The sequence below is a fragment of the Ambystoma mexicanum genome, chromosome 1q, assembly GCF_040938575.1.
Source record: "Ambystoma mexicanum isolate Mex_15411 chromosome 1q, UKY_AmexF1_1, whole genome shotgun sequence".
NCBI classification, from domain to species: domain Eukaryota; kingdom Metazoa; phylum Chordata; class Amphibia; order Caudata; family Ambystomatidae; genus Ambystoma; species Ambystoma mexicanum.
In genome coordinates, this window is record NC_090922.1 from 865,346,445 (window position 1) to 865,366,733 (window position 20,289).

The 20,289-nt window shown below is 43.4% G+C and overlaps 1 protein-coding gene across 5 annotated transcripts in view; it reads right to left on the reverse strand.

The window, feature by feature from the left end:
- CRB1 (crumbs cell polarity complex component 1) overlaps positions 1–20,289 on the reverse strand; it is a 1,156,197-nt gene that overhangs the window by 298,548 nt on the left and 837,360 nt on the right. The gene's annotated exons all lie outside the window — the stretch shown is intronic.

Sequence of the window (20,289 nt, forward strand, 5' to 3'; positions counted from 1 at the left end):
AATACAGATATATAGGGATGCACTCTGGGGTTCAGTAGTCCCGTCAACTGGTCACCCTTAACAGACCCCTTCCTGCATTTCAGAGCCACTGATGGAAAGACTCATGGAAAGCATACTCGTTTTTTATCATTGCTGACATTACCAACCGCGGGACTGAGGAAATGTAAGCGTGGCATTTGCAGTGACAGGCTTAGGCTCATCATTCTCCTTGCAAACATGTGGGCACGGAGCAGACCCCAGCCCTTCACCCACACATACACAGGTGTCCAATGCATATGCAAGTGTCAAGAGCACTTTCAACATTTGAATATGCATGAAGGGGCAGCCTGCGAGCCCTCTGCACCTTCAGCCAGATCCTCCTCCTGCATGCAGGCGCCCCATGTCAATAAGGTGATGTGCTGACTTGTGCGCGCTGTGCTGCAGAATGCAGGGGCAAGTTTACACTTCGTAGTCTGGGCCAGCCTCCATCTGTGAAGTGGTCACATCTTGCACCGTAGAAATGGATTTAGCATCCAACGGGAAGTTGTACAACTATGGAATTCACTGTATCTTTCATGTTACGATCACTGAGTTTATATTTCTCATTAGAAACATAATTCTGTTTTTGATACTAAAATATTTGTCATGGGATTTAGTTTGCCATTCAATTGCCCAGTTTCACATCATTCTACTGCAGTGGTATTCAAACCTTTTAGTGCTCAGTCCCCTCTCCCCCACTCCTTGAGTAAACCTGTTGTTGCCAGAACCCCCTAGATGCATATCTGCTTATATTTTATATTGAAAGCAGACACCGTACTCACTTTTCAAAGGACTTTGTCCCCCCTGGACATCCTTCGGGCAGAGTTTGAAAAACAAGGGGGGGTCTGGGAATCTCTCTACCAGCACGAGCACAGCCCAATGACCTGTTCTTGGGTGAATAACCCCTGGGAGAGACTCTAGCAAGTCTTTAGCTCACTGTCCCTTTCCCAGAGAACACATTCCCCTGCATAGACCGCTATTCTATTATCAGTGAATAACCGCTACAGTGGCGATATAACACTTCCATAGATGTTTGTTCGCATGTGTTCTATATGTCTGTCCGTGTTATGAATTGTTACTTAGCTGCTGGTGGTAATGTTAAATTGCATTGCATGCATTCCACCTGGAACTTTAAACCTTTTGTGTTTCCCTAATAACTAGAATGTTGTCTTCCATTTATGGTTTATATTCTATACTTACTTCATATTATTATTTGGCCATGTCTTACAATTTTTAACTTTTCATTCTATGTTATTGATTTTGATTTCACTTGTTTAATGATGGCATTCTATGTGCATTCTGACAGGCGCTCTCATTGTATGTTGTTTGTAATGTGATGTTCAACTTCTATCTTTGGTATTCATTTAATATAATGACGTCCAGTGCTCTGGCAACCCTTCAGTGCATGACTCCCACATCTAATGATGGTTTATGTATAACATTGCTACAAATGAACGAACACCACCAAATTCTGTTAAAGAAATACAACCAAATGCATTCAAGATTCTAAGAAATCGATTGTTTGCCAAACAAACTGTCGCATCAGTTTTGATCTCATCGCTATAATCCAGGTAAGACATTAGTGTTCCCTACAGGTCAGGTCAACTGAGAAACCCTACTGACTCCAATGTTTAGGGAAAGACTTTATACAATTTCATCAAACAAGGAAATCAGACATAGAGTAATGATATTCCACTAACGCCTCTTTGGACCAGAAAAAGTAGCATGTATGTTACAGCTGGATACCAAATAAAACAAGCATGGGTTGCCATGAAGTGGATAGGAAACCCCAGATAGCTTTTTTTATGTATGATTTTTTTGTTATTGTGATATGGTTTATAAAAGAATTATACAAACCTTTCACACCATACAGTTAATTATACAAAATGTAAAAAAAAGAAAAATACAGTGAAAATTCAATAAAAGTAAAGAAAAAAGAAAAAAAAGTAAAACATTTAAAAAAGAAAAAAATCAACATCATAACAAAATAGAAAGTCCAAAATTGGAATTTAAATAAAATCATGTACTGTTGCATATATAAATTGTCCATTCACCCTTACGTTTGTTGCTGGGATTCAATTAGAGTTATTAACTAATATGGTGTTTAATTTGTAGTTGGGAGTACAGTTCTCTTCAAAGCCTCCAACTTTAGCAGTAGTATTATCAAAAAGCCACAGAGCGATAAGATCAGACTTTGTCGGTTTTGTAACATCAGTCTAATCCACAGTGACTTGGTCAACTGAAAGGAACCCGTAAACTGTATTCTCAGCTCACTAAGGTCAATACAGTCCACAAACGATGGACAATGACGACATGGAGCAACACAAGTTCAGTCCCTGGGTCCGTGCATAGAAACCTCTGGGTATTAAGCACGTTATAAAAAACAATCACATTTAAATTCACATCACAACCAAGTGCTTTAAGTTTTCCCTTGTGCAGTTGTCCTTACAAAACCTACAATTCGTGTCATTAAGAGGACTGTACCATTTACACTTCCATTCCAGCGTGGACAATTGGTTCAGTCGGAAGCATAAATATAAAGCTCAGGTTTTTGGACAGGGAAATAGGGATTTGTATTTCATAGTGTCCTCCCTTTTCCTAATGAACTTCGCATACTCTACATAAAGAGTGTACAGAGTCAACGAATCCGTCGTCTCTTCCCAATCATGCTTAAACAGCTTCTTTTTAACAACACAAAGCTCCTCCCTCGAAGAGTCAATTAGATGTAAGATTTTCGTCATTCGTGTTTTGAAATCATTAATCGTAATCGCTGAGTTTAACGTCTGATTTACCCCACACCTCTGGTAAAGAGAGTTAATCGGAGAATTCAGTAGTTTAGCTAACTCTGCTAGTTTTCTCCAAGTAGCTCTTGATGCCAGGCAGTTCAACCCAAACACATGTCTGACAATTGCATTTGGGACAGAGTTAGCCAGACCCAAAGTTCTCTTCCAGAGCATCCCATGTATTGTATTTAGGTAAGGCCCCAAGTCAATTAGTGAGATATCTAGACCGTAGAGTAACGTGGGTTCCACCATAAGCAAATAAAATTGAACTAGAGGCTGCAAAGAAAAGCAACATAACTCCAAGTGTATTCTTTTCATTTTAGTCAACAGCGGGTTGAATTTCCCCATGAGAAACTGTTTCCAGCCCTCCCTGGAACTGATGTTAAACAATAACCCAAGTACCTCAGGGATTGCACTTTCTCAAGGGGATAATCACCCACTCTCCATTCAACGGTTTTAGGCCGCTTTTTTGTCGTAAATATTATAACCTTGGACTTCTGCCCATTCACTTTGAGGTTATTTTCTACATCGTAATTATGGAAGAGAATTAACTTCCTGTGCAAACCAATAGACGTTTTAGCAAACAGTAGTATGTCTTCTACGAAAGCAATCCAGTCAAGGGATACCATAACTAGTCAGCCGTGTATAGATTAAACAGGGTGGGAGCCACAACACAGGCCTGACGCAAACCAAAAAATGTGGGTATTGGGTTAGTCAAGGCTCCCTCCCTACTCAACCTAACCCTCACAGACGTATTAGTGTGAAGCACTGCCAAAAATTACATCATCAGTTTCAGGCAAGTAACTTAGTCTACAAGATGTTCCTGCTTACTGTGTCAAATGCATTTGACATGTCAATAGAGGCCATATATATGGTCCGTACCACACCAGTTTTGACAGCAGCAAGTAGATGGGACATAGTCGCATTTAACGAGGTCCCTATTCCTGAGCGAAACCCGACCTAGTAACATGGAAGTAGATTCAAGGATGTAAGCTGAGCCTTAAGGACCCTCAACAATGTCGCAAAAATGTTGCTCGAAGAGTCTAAAAGAGCAATAGACCTAAAATGTTTGGGATCTGCGTTGTTTCCTTGCTTATGTATGGGTATTATAATCGATTCCCTACATGTGTAAGGGACCCTATGTGTGCTATACACATGCTTAAATAAAACCCCAAGTGGATGCAACCACTTAGGGAAGACAGACACATTACAACAAATCATTAATTGAGGCACAATGAAATCAAGGGCCACTTTATGTGCTATGGTCAAACATTTCTACACTGTACACAAGCTTTTAGGCACAAGGATTTTGTCATGTCCGAGTACTGTCACATCACGTCATGTCCGAGCAAGGACACTGAGATGGAATGTCTTTTGATAATCGTAATAGGACAACGGCAGAAAAAAACATGCCATAACTGCAACTTGCGAAAAGCGAAATACATAGTCCGAAATGGATGCTTATTCTACTCTAAATGCTTTTGGAAGTTTTTGTCTGCATTGTGAATTTGAGGTGTTTAAGAACAGATTAAATCAGTGACGCACCCCCTGAAGTGTGCCTGAAACAAACCTTTAATGGGTCTAGCAATTATTGTAAAGAATTCCAGAAAGACAAATATTTGTTATTCCTATTCTTTCTTATTTAGGGTCACTGCTCAAAGTGTTACACTTATGGAACCCCCTGTTTTTTTAAGAGGCCTGCACAAGAAAGCCAGCCACTCCAGAAACAAAGAGCCACATGGTGCTGGCCACAGCCCAGGAGCTTCCATTAAAAAAAAAGAAAGAAAAAACATTCTTTGCTTTTAAAGGTTTTCACGACCCCTGGTGAACCCCCAACTGACATCCCTGGCACTTTGCCCAAATAATCTAGTATATAATAAATAATACCGATCCTAAAATATGCGAAGAAAGGTTTTTAGGGGTGCAGGAAAAATAAATTCCTACCTGCCGACTTTTTCTCAGCCGACTTTATAGCAACCTTTTAACATAGGGCTTTTGGCAGTCTCTTTGCTGCTGCTTGTGCAAGATCGCACACTGAGCTGTACTGAAGTATGAGTATTTTGCAATTGGCAGTAAATAAATGTCATTTTTGGACTGTTCAACGCCCTCTCTTGGTACACATGCACTAATACACCAATGGATCTTTAACAACCAAAGAATCAAAAAATGTGCGAAATTGGACCAGAAAACTATTCTAGTTTTCTTGAAGGTAATTTTAAACTCTTTCGCCATGTGTATAAATTAAGTAGTAGTGCTAATGTTTTCCTTGTTTGCAAACCTAGCACTTATTGGGGGGGTAATTCATGGATTATTTGCACCGAAAAAAACGGGATTCGTGGCAATTCTGCCCGCAAATCCCTGTTTAACACATGGGGATTTGCGGGCAGAATGGCGCACAAATCCGTTTTTTTTTCGGCGCAAACAATCCATGAATTATATGTGTTTCTTGTCATTGCGGACTTTGGACCTGATTTACAAAGCTTTTTGCTATTAAAAACACTTTTTAGAAAAAATCAGGCCCTTTGCATTGTTAGTATCCAGCACCTTTACCCCACTTCGTAACTTTACACGCTTGTTTTTTCAGCTTCACACTGGACTGTTGTTGTATGTAGGGGGTTTTGACAATCAATTCTACTTCTGTGACTCACTTGCCTTATCCATGGTTGTGCAATCTCCTTTTCTGATATGGTAATTCAGACAGTGAACAACTGCAACCTCTACCTATTAGATCTATGTGATTATCTCGAAAAATACAGAATCTTTTCACACAATTTGAATGCGGGGGAGACCCCCACAGGCCCCTCCGTACTTCCCATACATTACTTATTACCCTAACCCACCCGTCTGCATTTTTTGCCACAAAATGATGGGGTGATACCTCCCTGTCCAGGCTTGCATTTCTATAGTTTGATGCTAACCTACTAGCAGCAATGATCATCGTTTTTACTGTTTCAAGACTTGACTATAGGGTAAGCTTTCCACAAGCTTTCTTACAGTCACACTTAAAAAGGTACATGTCAGAATCAAATGGAGCAGAGGCTTAGCCAGGATTGCCCCAAGTGGAGCCCGCAGAGAGAATGGGGGTTTGTTCTGGCCACGGTCAAATGCGCAGGAGCGACTGAGTGTAGCGTGCAAGCCCAAACCAGACAAGAGGGCCTCAGGGGGGCGTTACCCACTCCCCAAGGACATTTTTTAAATAAAATAAATTGGTGCATTTTACAGTATGCTTTCTGTGACAAATTAGGTACAAAGCCACACTTTTTACAATCGATTTTGTTGGTTAAGACATGAAAAGTATCCATTATATGCCAAGTCACCAACAATACATAGGAGCATTTTCTTAATGGCTTTCCCAACTATACCCGAGTACTCTGCTAGTATAATTCTATCAACAATGAATTAAAAAAAAACCACCGCGCTATGCCAAAGAAGATATGAAATAAAGCAAACAGCTCACTGTTTATTTCCCTTCGTTGTTTCTTACCGTGATATTCTTCCTTATTTACTTGTCAAAATGAATTAAGTTCTTGTTATTTGACATGAAGAAGACAGAAAGGAGCAGAATGTTATTTTCTCAGTTTGGAAGAAACGTATGTTCATTCAATACCCGGTCTATCCATGGACATGATTAACTATTGTTTGAGAGGTCGTAGGCCATGATTTTAAATAAAATAGGGTTTCTCGTCAATCTTTTTTGTAGTTACTTGATTTAACTTTAAGAAATCCTGTGATCTGAGTAAGCGAGTCGGTATGTGGAACGTGACCTACTATGCTAGGTACATTTTAAACCCTGAGAGTGATAAATGATAAAATACATTATCACTTGCAATTGAACAAACATGACACACACTTTTTTTCCAAGTACAATATAAGCTGCGTGATGTTTACTGTGATTATTTTTACAGATTTCCCCCTCCCCCGCGTTAAGGCCCTCGCTTGGCTCAGGCCTGTAATTATAGGCCCTGGGGCATTACCTGAAGCGGTAATGCCCTCCTGCTCGTGGCCTATTGCCTAATTGACATAAAATGCTAATAATACCTGCATGCATATGCATTGATTTAAGGAACGAGCAAGTATGTTTTCGATTGTACACCAAATGTAAACATTACTTTGACAGACCTCCCTCAAAGATATTCTACAATCATCGACACCTTTTGTCCTGTGTGATGGCAGGCATTTTGACGCAGTTGACGCGCACGTGTAAGGAAGCTTGGAAGAGTGGCTGCTGATACTGAAGAATGTCGATGTTAAGAGAAGTAAACAAAGCATGGGGCGAAAGTTGCAAAACGCACTTGAAAATAAGAGTCTCCATAATTAACGAGAAAGCATGCTCTGTGAATCCCTGGGGAAAAGAAACAGAGGGTGGGTGGTACAATTAAAGGAACCCCCAGGGTTTGGCTAGAGAGGGTGGCCACGCGGCCTCGTGGCATCTGCTCTAAATGTGGCGAGGCATAATTAAAAAGTAGCCACAATGTTTGCTTGTCTATTTCAAAGGTGCTGCTGTGTGAAAGAGGTTCTCCTTATTTTGAAGTTATTCTAGTGACCCTGGCCATTCACATTATTACTTTTACTAAAATTCCTCAGTTGGTTTCTTTTTAAACTGGACTCTATTATAATCTTCGCGGTATCCCGGTGGTAAATCCGCTGGGATACTGCCAATGCAAATTGCGTTCCTGCAACTCGGTCCAGCGCTATTAGTTGTAGGGGGTGGGTGGTAAGTCCCCATTCCCATTGGGTCTATTGGACCCAATGGGACATTCTGGGTGCTATTACCACAGTGCCAAATGGGCGTAAAGTGCTGAGATTTGCCTCCAACAAAAAGCTGGAGGTAAATCGTTAAGAAGCAGCTCCCAGCCTTCTTAGGTTGACTTGCCAGGTTTATTAACAGCTTCACATGGTATCTTTACAGGCAGTCATTTAAGTTACATTTAAGTTACGAGTAGGACATTGAAACTGGCAGCCCATCACCCAGGCAGGAGGTTCACCAACTCCAAGGCTGGAACCTTCACTCACACATTCCAACACTCAGACATCAACACTCCACATGACATCACAACATTCCTGCTTACCCAGGCAAGCCATACACAACACATCTCCCCCCCTTTACTTTAACACACTACACACACCAGACATTACACAACACAAATCTCCCACTTTATGTCCAAACTCGGAATTGGGCAGAGAGGTAATGTGACATTAACAGCGTAACCAGCAAATTTGTGCTGCTCCGTCCAATCTGCGATGATCCTCTTTGTATGCAGTAACAGTACTATACATCTAAAAAAAACAAGGGAAACACGGTGCAGCACTGCACAGCAATGTTACATCTGTCCATAATGACTGTGATACTAGGACACATCCCAGAAGAGAAACATGCCTTCTAGCCCATTAATCCCTCCCGTCTATTGGGAGGTTTGCTGCAGGCTCTTTCACCCCAGGACCAAATGAGATTGACCCTGGATAGATTTTCCGCCTTCTATAATCTGTTATCCTGTTTAAGAACATCCCTGTGAAAGGGTGTCGGGGCACCCGGGGCTGCTCTCTCCAGAGACTCACAGATGCTAGAGTTCCACTGCATGGCCTGCGTGCTTCCCAGCTAGTGGGTGGATCATGCATCCAGCAGGAATACCGAGGAACCTCCGACATCTGCAACAGTGCTTCTTTACTTAAAATACCTAATCACTCTAAGAGGGCTTGTCACTTTATGCGTCTCGTGCTTAAATTATGCACTGCTGTATCCTACATCAACGTGCACCACTTCCATCTTACGCAAGGTGCAGAGGTACACACCAGGAAGACACACACACCCCACGATTTACTGCCGGCACAAGGACTTTTGCTTCAGTGGTGGCAGGGACATTTGCCCTCCCACCTTCTGAACGCCGCCAAAGCACATTGCAGAAGAGATTGGGATTTCCCCATAATGAGATTACGGGTAACCGTTAGATCGCTCGGAGGTGAATAACAGTTATTTAAAAACGACTTTATAGGATAGAGAAAAGTTCTGGTAATGGTTCAGTTTCATAGAACGCCAAACCAATAAGAGTTTTTAAAACATGATGGCATGTCTATACCGCTCCAGCAGGCTGTCTCTCACACAAAATACTGTCCCCAAAATGAGTTGGTCCTGAGCAAATATGGTCAAATTTTCACGATGTCTCAGAAAGCACACAGTGCCACCACAAAAGACACCATAATCTTACATGGTGCACCGCTTTGCACAGTTGGTGCACCTCCTCTTTTCATCTCAGCAGCTCTTGCCTCCTGCCTTGTTCTTGCAGGTGCCATTTGGGGAGAGGGAATGCTTGAGAGAAGCCGTTGAATGAGGATAATCCCCTTATTGTCCCTCCTTTATACCTAATTTCCTGATCTTCTGTGGGAGTGGTTGGTCTTCAACCTGTCCCCCTTTATGAAAAGGTGTGACCGTAGGTACTGCCGATCTTCTTTAGTGGAAATGATCAAGCTTTGTAGACCTAGCCCGAGGTCCATATTGGGAGTTATGGGCTCAAAGACTAAGTTAATGGCCCAATGAAAGTGAGAGCATTTAACAAGGTTTATGGACCCACAATTTAAATTATGGCCTGAGGACGAGGTCTGTAAAACTTATTGTGGCCCGCTCAAATTTGGCGTTTAATGGTGGTGAAAAAAAGTCTCTCTACCTCGAGTGGTTGCTGGGAGCTGGCTAGTTCCAGGCAACCACGTACAAACGTGATGTGGAGTCATGGGGCGGTGGGGCTTTGTAAACAGCTGGGCTGCGTCTCCCCGGTGTGGCCCGGTAAAGATTGAGCCAGCAGGGGACGAAGCCATCCATCCCCAACCCCACTAAGGTAAGGAGCGGGCTGAGGGGCCGTTAGGGTTGGGGGATTTATGATGCCCAGGCCATGTCTGTCAGGTGCGGCTTGGGTGAGAAGGGGAGTGGTGTGGGACTGTTAAGAGTGGTGCTCCTGTGAGGAGAGGGAGCACTGCACGGACTGTGAGATGCAGCCTGGGGAAAAGGGAAGTGGTGTGGGAGGCGGGTCATCAGTGCTGCGCTTCCATGATGAGAGGAAGCCCTGCGCTTCCACCCTGCTGGAGGTGGTGGCTGGGGGATTTTCTGCCCTTTTATTGGATATGCGACCCATACCGCCTCATTTGGCCTGGAAACTGGCCAATGTGGGAGTGCAACATCACTCCCCTGGGTTATAATAGAGAACACAGTCTGTGGCCACGGACCATCTCCGCCTATTGGATATAAAGGAATGCCCCAGTCAGCAATAGATCAATGCACCACATGCATAGGTACGTCGAATATTATAGAAAAAGTTGAAACCCTTGATGTAATGTTTAGTTGCACTTGCTAGACTAAAGGACAGGGCACCAGTGGCACACCAGTGGCACACCAGTGGAACACCTTGGCAATGTACAGAAGGACGCCCTAGCCGTGTTGAAGCAAATTGGAAGGTTAAAAAGCATCACCCCTAAACTTTCCATAAGCCAGGCTACTCCCACAGTTATTATAGATTGACTTCACTGAATTATGAGGGGTTTGGGTGGCACAGACCATATCATACTTTCTGTTCACGCCCCACCCACTATTTCCAAGATCTTGTGAATCTGCTTCCTGGCTGGTGCTCTCTCCTCCCTCGACCCCACTTTTCACCTGCAAAGGGAGGCTGCAGGGTGCCCCTGCTAAGAGTGTATGCTGAGTAACTCTCTGATATCCTTCCTGGGCGAGGCTGAAATGTAGCATTTAGGGTTCAGCCAGGAGCGTAGGAAACACGGGAATCGAGGAGGATATATGCCTCTCACATTCCTAAGTGGCGGGGGCACATTACCATTTATCCTCTCCAGAAGTGGACGGGCAAAAGGTGTCCCCACCTGGCTGCCTGATGCAAAGATGGCATTGCACATTCTTTTAGAAACCATAAGTAACATACGTTATGGAATGGCCTCCTGGCTGTTGGCGACAGGTACAGTCTAATCTGACCCATGAATCCTGTAATGTAGTCTTTCTTTGCTGCAGTACATAGTTGGCGTGTTCTCTGTAGCACAACATGTTCACGTGGCTTTGTGGAATATATTGATCATGCGCAGGAACCAAAGTTGAAATGCACATTGATAAGTCAAGTGCCTTGACAGTTCAGATGACAGCTCAACTTGATTCTTACAAATAAGGGTTGTACAAGCTGGGCAGCCACCCACAAAGAAGAGCATTTTAGTCGAAAGAGGCGATTAGGAAAGCCAAATTAAAGACAATGGAACCAAGGTTTTGAGCTCCATAGCCTAGCTTTTCCATAGGACAATACTGTGTTCCTGGATAGATCTTCTCATCTCACTGTATAGTAGAGTGCTGTATTTGGTCGTGTGTTTTGTCCTCTCACATTCTTATGCCCTTCTTTAGCCTATTGCTTGTTTTTTTCTTTTCATGAATATTCTGGTGCAGTGGTTCTTGACAGAATTAGAGATGACTAAATGTCACAGACCTCTGGTGAGCCTATTTTCAAGACTGCATGTTTTTTCACAAAGTTTTGCTTTTTTCTAAAATGTTCAAATGTTCTTCACATCATGAATAATAATTAGCTAGTCTGTCAAACAACAAATGCAAGTAGGTGGCCTTATTGCACAGCTTCATTTGCTGGGTATATTGAAATCTTTAAAATACTTTACTAAAACTCAGATCAACTAAAGGTTTTGGACTTTTATAATTGCATTTCTGATAGAACAATAAAGCTACAATCATGCTTCTTTTGCAGAACATGTTTCTACAAGGATTCTTTTAAGTAATCATATTGGTTTGTGTATTTTCAAAGTTAGATCCACAGAACAGTATATTATTTGCATTCTTGAAAGTCAAACATTAAAGAATAAGTGCACCTTGCTATATGACATGAACTGGGAAAGAATGTGGTCAGGCGCCGAAATTGTAAACTGGGCTCAAATCCTAGCATTACCACTTAACCACAGTGTGTGACCTTAGACAACATGATTAATCTCATCAACAATGGCTGTTCCAAATTTGTCAATCTGTAAGTGTGATTTAGTTCTCAGGGAGTCCTCTCCCAAAATGGTCTAATGTATAGTTTATGTGGCTTTAGAGTAGCTTAATATGCAACAATATTGAACATCCACATGTTGCACACCACAAAAGCATGTGTTTCCCGACTCTAGAAAGGCAACACCACTTTAAAACCATGGCCCTCTTCCAATCCTAGCCTATGTCCGGGTACCTATCTCATCCTGTTAACTTCTGATTTATTTATTGGTTATTTGTAATGCGCACTATATGGCAAACATTGTGTTTCAAGGTGCATCAAGACAAGGGGGGGAATAGGGATAAGGAGAGGGGATAAAACAAAAACAAATGTTCTTAAACCGTCTTGAAACATTCAGAAGGCGCAAGTGCTATAGCATGAGAGCAGGAGATGGGGGCAGGGCGGAGTGCAGGAAGGGGTAAAAGGGAAGAAAACAAACAATAGTGTTCTGACTAGGTCATCAGACAATTTGGAATGTACAAGTGCTAAACATGAAAAAGGGGAAGTACATGAGGGGAAGAGGGTGGGAGGTACATTAAATACAAAACAGGTTAAACAAATGCAAGAGCAAGTAAGTAAACTTCAGTAAGGGAGACCAGAAATGCAATTGTGACAAGCAGGTATGAATAACTGAAGCCTGGAAAAGCCTCGCCTCATGGAATGAGGGGCTAAATTAGGCATGCAGACATGCAATAAAGACTAAGCAGGTACGAGTGACTGTAGCCTAGAAAACCCCTCGCCTCATGGAATGAGGGGCTACATCAGGCATGCTCCCAGCTTAATCTTCACACTGATTCTGTTGGTTGTCTCCATGACCATCAGTCTGGCTTCAGAGCAGCCAGAAGCATGGAAACTGATCTCCTGAACATCCATGAAGACCTGCTCTTCAACCTCGATTCTAACATCCCCTGTGTCCTCATCTTACTTGATCTCTCTTCTGACTTTGACACGGTCAACCATGCCATCCTGCTCAACCATCTCTGCAACAACCTGGGTATTAACGATCAGGCCCTGGGGGTGTAAACTCTCTCCCTGGCTGTTCAACCAATACCTGACACTTCTTGCCCACCGCATTGCCACTCTCTGCCCCAACTTTCAGTGGTAGGCGGATGACACTCAACTCATTGTCAGGCTCCCTTCTTCCACCTCTTCTCCTTATCTAATTTCTGACTGTCCGCCATCCAGGAGTGGTGTGCCACTAATGATTTCTGCCTTAATGCCAGTAAGATTGAGATTCTCCTCATTGGCACACCTGCTCCCTCCTTTCCTGTCACTCTCTGGCTGGCCTCTCTTGGCTCTCTTCCTGCTCCCACCTGTGAGGCTAAAAACTTTGGGGTCATCTTCAACTCCACACTTTCCTTCTCTCCTCACATCTCTGACGTCTCTAAGAAGTCACATTACCAGCTGCACCTCCTCAGAGGTATTCTTCCTTTACTCTCCTTCCCCCAGAAGCCCAGAAGCTCAGTGTCTCCAGAGCTCTGGTTCTCTCTAGGCTGGACTACTGCAACAGCCTCTTTCTAAATTTGTCCTTTGCAACTCATCCAAAATAGGACTGCAAGACTTGTCCTTGGCCTCAAGCCCAGGGATTGTATCTCTCCAGGACTGAAATCTCTGCACTGGCTCCCAGTGGCAGCGAGGATTAAGTTCAAAACCCTCTGCATTGTCCACAAGGCCTTCTGGGGCCTGGGACCTCAATACCTTCAACTCTCTCTTTCTAAACATTTTCCTTCTCCAGCTCTTTGCTCATCCGCCTCCAACTCCCTCAGGGTTAGTTGCTTCTCCAAGCAACAAGTTGGTGGTAGATATCTTTCTTCTGCTGGGGCCTCCCTCTGGAACAGCCTCCCTGTCTCTCTGACACTTGAGAACCATCTCCGGTTCCAGAAGCACCTCAAGACCTTCCTCGTTGCTTCTGCTTTCTCGCCTCCTCTCTCCTGCTGATCTCCTGGCCGAATCTGCACTGGTTACCTGGCTACCCTCTGATCTCGGGCACAGGTCCCCTCCCCTCCAATTGTACACCTGCACTGCCCCCCTGGCAACCCTTGCACTCGGGGACTGTTTTTGTATTCCTACATCCCCTACTAGCACTTGACATCTGATGTCTGCACTTACCCGTGCACTTGCCACCAGTTGGCCGCACTTCTTATTTATTGTCTTTATTTATTTTGCTGTTATCCTATGTACTGCACTGCCCCCTCCCCTACCCCCCACACTTTTCCCCTTCCCCCCTCCCCTGTACTTGCGCGATCTCAATCTCACCTGGCTTAGTAGGATCGGTGTCTCTGTCTTCCCTATTTTTCCCCTCCCTTGCCTCATCGCGCCTTGAAACACTTGTGTATAGGCGCGTTATAAAGGCCATATCATATCATATCATGCAGGTATGAACACAGGTAAACAGTGTAAGACACAGCAAAAGCTGCACAAATGCCATCCTGTGGTTGCATGTAGATAAGAAAATGAAAAAACACAAGGTTGCAGAGTCAATCAGCGGCCGCATGTAGGTAAGATGCATGCAAAACACAGCAAGATGGCAAAAAACAGCAAGGATGCAGAGTTACTAGTTGTTGCAGGTAGGTAAGATGAAAAACACAGGAAGGATACAGAGTCAGGGGCCATACGTAGGAAAGAGGCCAAACATGACAAGGTTGCAAAGTCAAACAGTAGTTGCAGGTAGACAAGATGCAAAACACAGGAAGATGCAAAAAACAGTGAGGATGCAGAGTCACCAGTGGCCGAAGGAAGGCAAAATGCAGTACACAATGCAGGCTGTGTACCCTATCATCTATCGATGGTAAGGTATGTGCGCCTTGCTCGTTGCTTCCAATCTCCTCCTGTGCTTGGGCACTATTCTATGAGGGCAGCTGGTAATCTGAGTTATTTATCTGTGCTCAGATAGGCATATATTTGTCATGTGGATCCAACAGAGTGGGCAGGAATTAGGGATATATAATAATCACTCACACAGGGAGGCAGTGTGCATGTCTCAGGTCTGCCCCGAGAGTTGGAGCACAGTTCGGACCTTGGGCTCATCCTACCCTTGCTTGGCTGCTCTGCGCCAGTTGTGGTGATATTTTGTTGCAGAATTAAAATGGAAATGGACAAAAGGACACACTGCTCTGCCTTCTGGTAGGGCTCCCAGCCATGTTCAAACTACCCCTATGAGAGAGAAACCAGATTATCCTATGATGAAAATGAGAAGAATGTGTACAAGACTAGGAGCCCAGAAAGACCAACCCACATGGCCCCCGCCTAAGAAGGACAAAGCACATATGTATATGCCTTCCATTGCAATCAGTGCTGCTAGATTGGGAAATGAGATTTAACGTTAGCTAAAAGACTGAAATGCATTTCTTTTTGACAAGAAAGCCCCCTCTAAGTTCCTGGCCCAAGACTGTGCCATATCCCAGTCATACATTCAGCGTCCCCCACGCCTGTGTGTGCAGCCTCAGCTGCATGTGTGCTGACCTCTTCTGCCAAAGCAGCACAACATCGCTGTTCCCTTTCCTTACACCATCACGGTTTCCTTTCACCAGCATATTTTCATGTCCTTACACCAGCGCTGATCCCTTGCCCTAGACCACAGCTGATCTCTCCTTATGACATCACTGTCTCCTTTACCCACCTTGTTCCCTTTCTTTGAATCGATTGTTGTTCCTTTTCCTTACATAAGCGACGTTTACATTCCTTACCCGGAAGCTAAGGCCATCTGTGTATTGAATGCACCGCTATTTGCCTCTATAAAGAAGTCTACCGGCCTTCCTCCACTCTGGTAGGCATTCCCGTAGTTTGGTAATGGTGCATGCCGCAGCCATGGCCGGTTCTGCGGCAAAGCAATGCGAGGCGGCTGCTGAGAGCTCCACTAGGAGTGTCTGGTCCAACGAGCAGCCAATGTGGCTACTCTGCCCGGTGAGAGGCTCAGAAAAATGCCACTTAGCGACTAAAGCACTTTTCTTAGTTTACATATCAACATAACAGTGATGGCAGCCATGATGGTACTTCGTCGTACTCATCTCGCCTAGCAAAACAAAAAATCATAAACCACACATTTAAACCCACGCAAGTTACAGAGCTCTATTCAGCATTCCGTTTGAAAGCATTAGATACCTGTGTGCACCCCGTCTCCATACATACAGGAAGTTACATCTTAATAGTATTAGATGGGCAATATTGTATAAAGAATGCAAGATGGACCATGCCAGTGAGGTAATGTGGCTACATTTTAGGATCCGCCAGCCCCATCTATAAAAACCTGCCATAGTGGTGGTAGCTACGGTTCGTGGCCACCCGATGGGTTTGGGGGCAAAACAGGGGTGTGTCCAGGAGTTATATTTAGAAGTGTGGGGGACACTTACAGTTGCTGATAGCATTAACAAAGTCTGTATTGCATATATAATTAGCAGCCTGCATGGGTGAGTCAGCCAATCAGGAGGCAATGAAAGCAGGCTGAATGTCCCGATTTAAGGCCGCATTCCAAGCTGCCTGATGGCTGCTTCCCCCGCCTGCTATCTTCCCCCCACTGTCCGTTCCTTTTTTCTTTCCCCTCCCCTCTTACCTGCTTTCTCTGCTCCTGGTCCATTGTGGCCGCCATGGACATGGAAGAAGGGATCTGTATGGAGCCCCGCTTTCCAAATCCATGGCGGCCATCTTACTGAAGTATTTTCATTCAAGGAATGGGATGACATGAGGCATCCCATTCATTGAGTGGAAATACAATGTTATCAGCACCCTGGGTTACCAGATTGGTATCCCAGGGTGCTAATAGTGTTTAGACCCTCTCCAGCATGCCGGATCAAGTGTTATCGGCCGGGGACCCTTCCTAAAAACCCTCCCTTTTCTCAGGCCTTTAACTCGGGCCCAGGGACGATAACACCCGATCGGGCCCGCCGTATTGGGTTTAATACATAATTATATAGCTTAATTAAATACCATCCACATTTGTGTTCCTAGTAAGCTCTGTGATGATGACATCATCTTGCTGGCAGTGCATCCTTGATCCAGTTTCTTTCGGCTTCAGACATGCTAGCATAAAATAAGATTCGCACATATCTCAACGAAACAAAGACACACTTGGTTATGATTTTTGTATAGAGATGTATGAAGTTGAATAAGTCACAAATGTTGCACTTAAAGCAACACTTATTTTAGACTACGACATTATTTTCAGCCCATCTTTGGATTTTTTTACGTTAACATTTAGGCATTTATAATAATCCATTACTTATAAAGCAATTACGGCAAAGACCTTTACATAAAACATATACAATAATTATCCAGCAACCAAAATGTATTGTTGACCTCAGAAGGATAACATGTTGAATAGACCTTGCCAGAACTCAAACCCGTGACCCAAAGGTCATACATAGGGCCTCATTACGACTTTGGAGACAGCCATGGTGCTACTAGCACCATGGCTGCCTTCAAAATCTTGTCCGGGTGCGGGTTCCCTGAATGGGGAAATACCAGGCCATTCCGACTTCGGAAGGCCCGGTATTTCCTCCTTCAGGGAACCCGGGCCCGGTCCTTCCCGATTCCCATTCGCGCCCCCATAGGGCTCAATGGGAATGGGGAGGGAGCTAACAACGGACCTGTCAATTACGGGCCAGTTGTTAGCTCCCTGGTCCCCTCGCAGGACCCGCTATGGACGTCTGGAAAAACCAGACGTCCAGAGCGGGTCCCGCGAGGGGACCTCGTAATAGTGCGGAGTGGGTTTAATGGCACCGGCACCATTACCGGCGCCATTAAACCCATTCCGCTCTAGTCGTAATGAGGCCCATAGACTCCAGCAGTAAGCACTTAACCTGCTGAGCTATTTTACCAGCTATTTATCCTCAAATGTGCACTCCACAGCATGCATTGGCTGTTTGGGTTACATTTCTCATTAATCTAACACATTATTACAATGCTTAGAAGCAGGAGGGGTATGTCATGGCCCACTAGTAAAGGTGATGATAGTAGTGTTATATATGGGATAATGCACCCCCTACCATATGTTATAAGGATATTGCAAATCAGCGAGGAGTTCTGTGACCACAAAGTTTCATATATAAAGTCACGGAACTCCAAGGTGACTTGCAATATCCTTTTTACGTATGGTAGGGGGTGTTTTGTTCCTTATACTACATGGCCACTCACTGTCATCCCCTTCAATACCAAGACACTTGCTTAATCTAATGTAAGAGATCTTCTATTAGCTGATTCATATGAGCAGTGTGCAATATGGATTTACAAAGCTAGTATGCAGCTTCTAATGTGTTGCAGAAAAGTAGCTTATGCAATTTAATAAAATGCATTGAAAACGGTTTCATTCTGTGCTTTAAAATAAGCAATAACATGCAGATTCCTGCTCACGCATGTTAAACTGAAGCGGTGCACACATTAAACATTCCACCATACACAGTTCTTTGTCAACTCATGGCTGTAAAGTGTCAGAGTGAACTATTCTACAAGCTAGTTATTTGAGAAACTTGTCACAGCTTTAATCCGGTGCTGCAGAGACAGCTTGAATTCTGCTCTGTGGTGGCGCAAGCAGCAGGCCTTGTGGTGTCACAACTGAAGCGTAATAACTGATTATGCAGCCATTGTGATGCCATTTCCATATCACAGGTCAGTTGTGATAACACAATTAGCCTGTAAAAAGAAAATAATTGGCAATCTTTCATACATATATTGCAGGCATCCATGTATTATATTTTCTATCAAAAAGGACTTGAGGGGACATGAGATGGTATGGGGTAGGTATCCTAATAAATGTTTTTAACTTCGCACATAAACAGCATACTATGTCAGAATTGGATAGCTTAGCTAATTAAAAGCTCTGATAGGTGCCGGTCTGCACTTTCCAAGTTCATATTTCAGCAGGGCTGAATGAAACCTTCATCCTTTCAAGGTTGATGCCATACATACTATTGCATTTGGTTATAATAATACCAATTTGCATGAGACGTTAGCCATGAAGCACTATACATAACAATATGATAAAATATAGCCGTATAGACTGCAGGAAGGGTCAATATAAGTTGAGTAAGGATCTTTATCCCAAGCGATAGAGACCCTTCCGGGGGTCTATAACGTTATTAGCACATGGTGGTGGTAGCATTACATGTTTTGGTGGTGAAGTAAAAACATGTTACTTTAAAAGTGTATAAAGTAAGTAGACAAACTGGGACAGTAAATTAAATGTGGTTTTATTTTGTGGTATTTAAATAACATGGTTGTCTTTATAAGTTAATAATTTTCAGTGAAACTTGGTTGAACTGGAACAGGTTTTACAGGAACATGCAGTAGGTGTCATGTAAAAGTAAACTCTTTCTATTTAAGAAAGAGATAGCATTTTCCAATGTTTAGCTTTCTCTTTCGGGTGTCAAATAGCATGTTGCAGCCAAAAAAAAGTTCCTCCCGGAGAGGAAGTTTCTTATGAAAAATTATTGCCTGGAAATTGCATTGATGTTTCCCTGTCTGCTTCTGAAGGTTTAGAAAGCAGCCACTACCAGTTGTTATTCACTGTCCTCTAAACATTCTGATTGAGAGGTCAATCACTATCTCCACGTTCTATATTAGCACATGAAAATTGTAATTGACCTCCTCCCAGCCAATCAGAATGTTCAGAGTGTTTTCAATAACCACTGGTAGTGACTACATTCTGACTTCAAAAGCAAACATGAAATAATGCAATTTCCAGGCAAGATGTCTTTCAACAAGACACTTCCTCTCTAAGAGAACCTTTTTTTTACCGCAGCATCTTATGTAGCACATCAACGACAAAGGGAAAACATGAGAATCTGCTTTCACTTTCTTATAAACTGTTTAGTTTTACACAACCCCTAATGCAAAGTCATGTTGAACGAGCCCCAGTTCAACCAAGTTTGCACGTGAAATGATTAATGTATAAACAGCTTGCTATTTGAATACTACAAAATAAAACCACATTTAGTTAACTCCGTTTGTCAATTTGCTTTCTCATTATTAAACTAACATTTGTTACATCAGAACCACAGCTCCAGAACATGTATTGCTACCACTAATGTATACTAATAGTCTTATAGACCCCGGAGTGGTCATGACCCATCCCTCGGTCTATAAGGCTATTATATTGTGCCTGTATATGGGAAAATCTAGACCACAGTGACATCAAAACAGGGAGTAATTTTGCACAAAATGATAGGCATAAAAAACACAAAACACTCAGCAAGCAACGTTAACAAAAAAGTGCAAAGTACCTGAGGACATAGCTGCTACTATAAAGTAAGTCCACAACCTCTCTCCCGTCATGTTTTCCACCCCACTTTGGGAAGAGACGCTGCATGGCCCGCGCACTTGGTTCTGGTTCAGTTTGACACGTTTCCAGAAGTGCTGGCTTCTCTTGCTAGATTAGTCTGCTCCACATATGTCTGGCAGAGGATTTAGCCTCACAGTACGTTTTCTACAAGCCAGATTAACAGGGTTTAGCCTAAAACTCATTACACCGCTTACACTGCTTACGC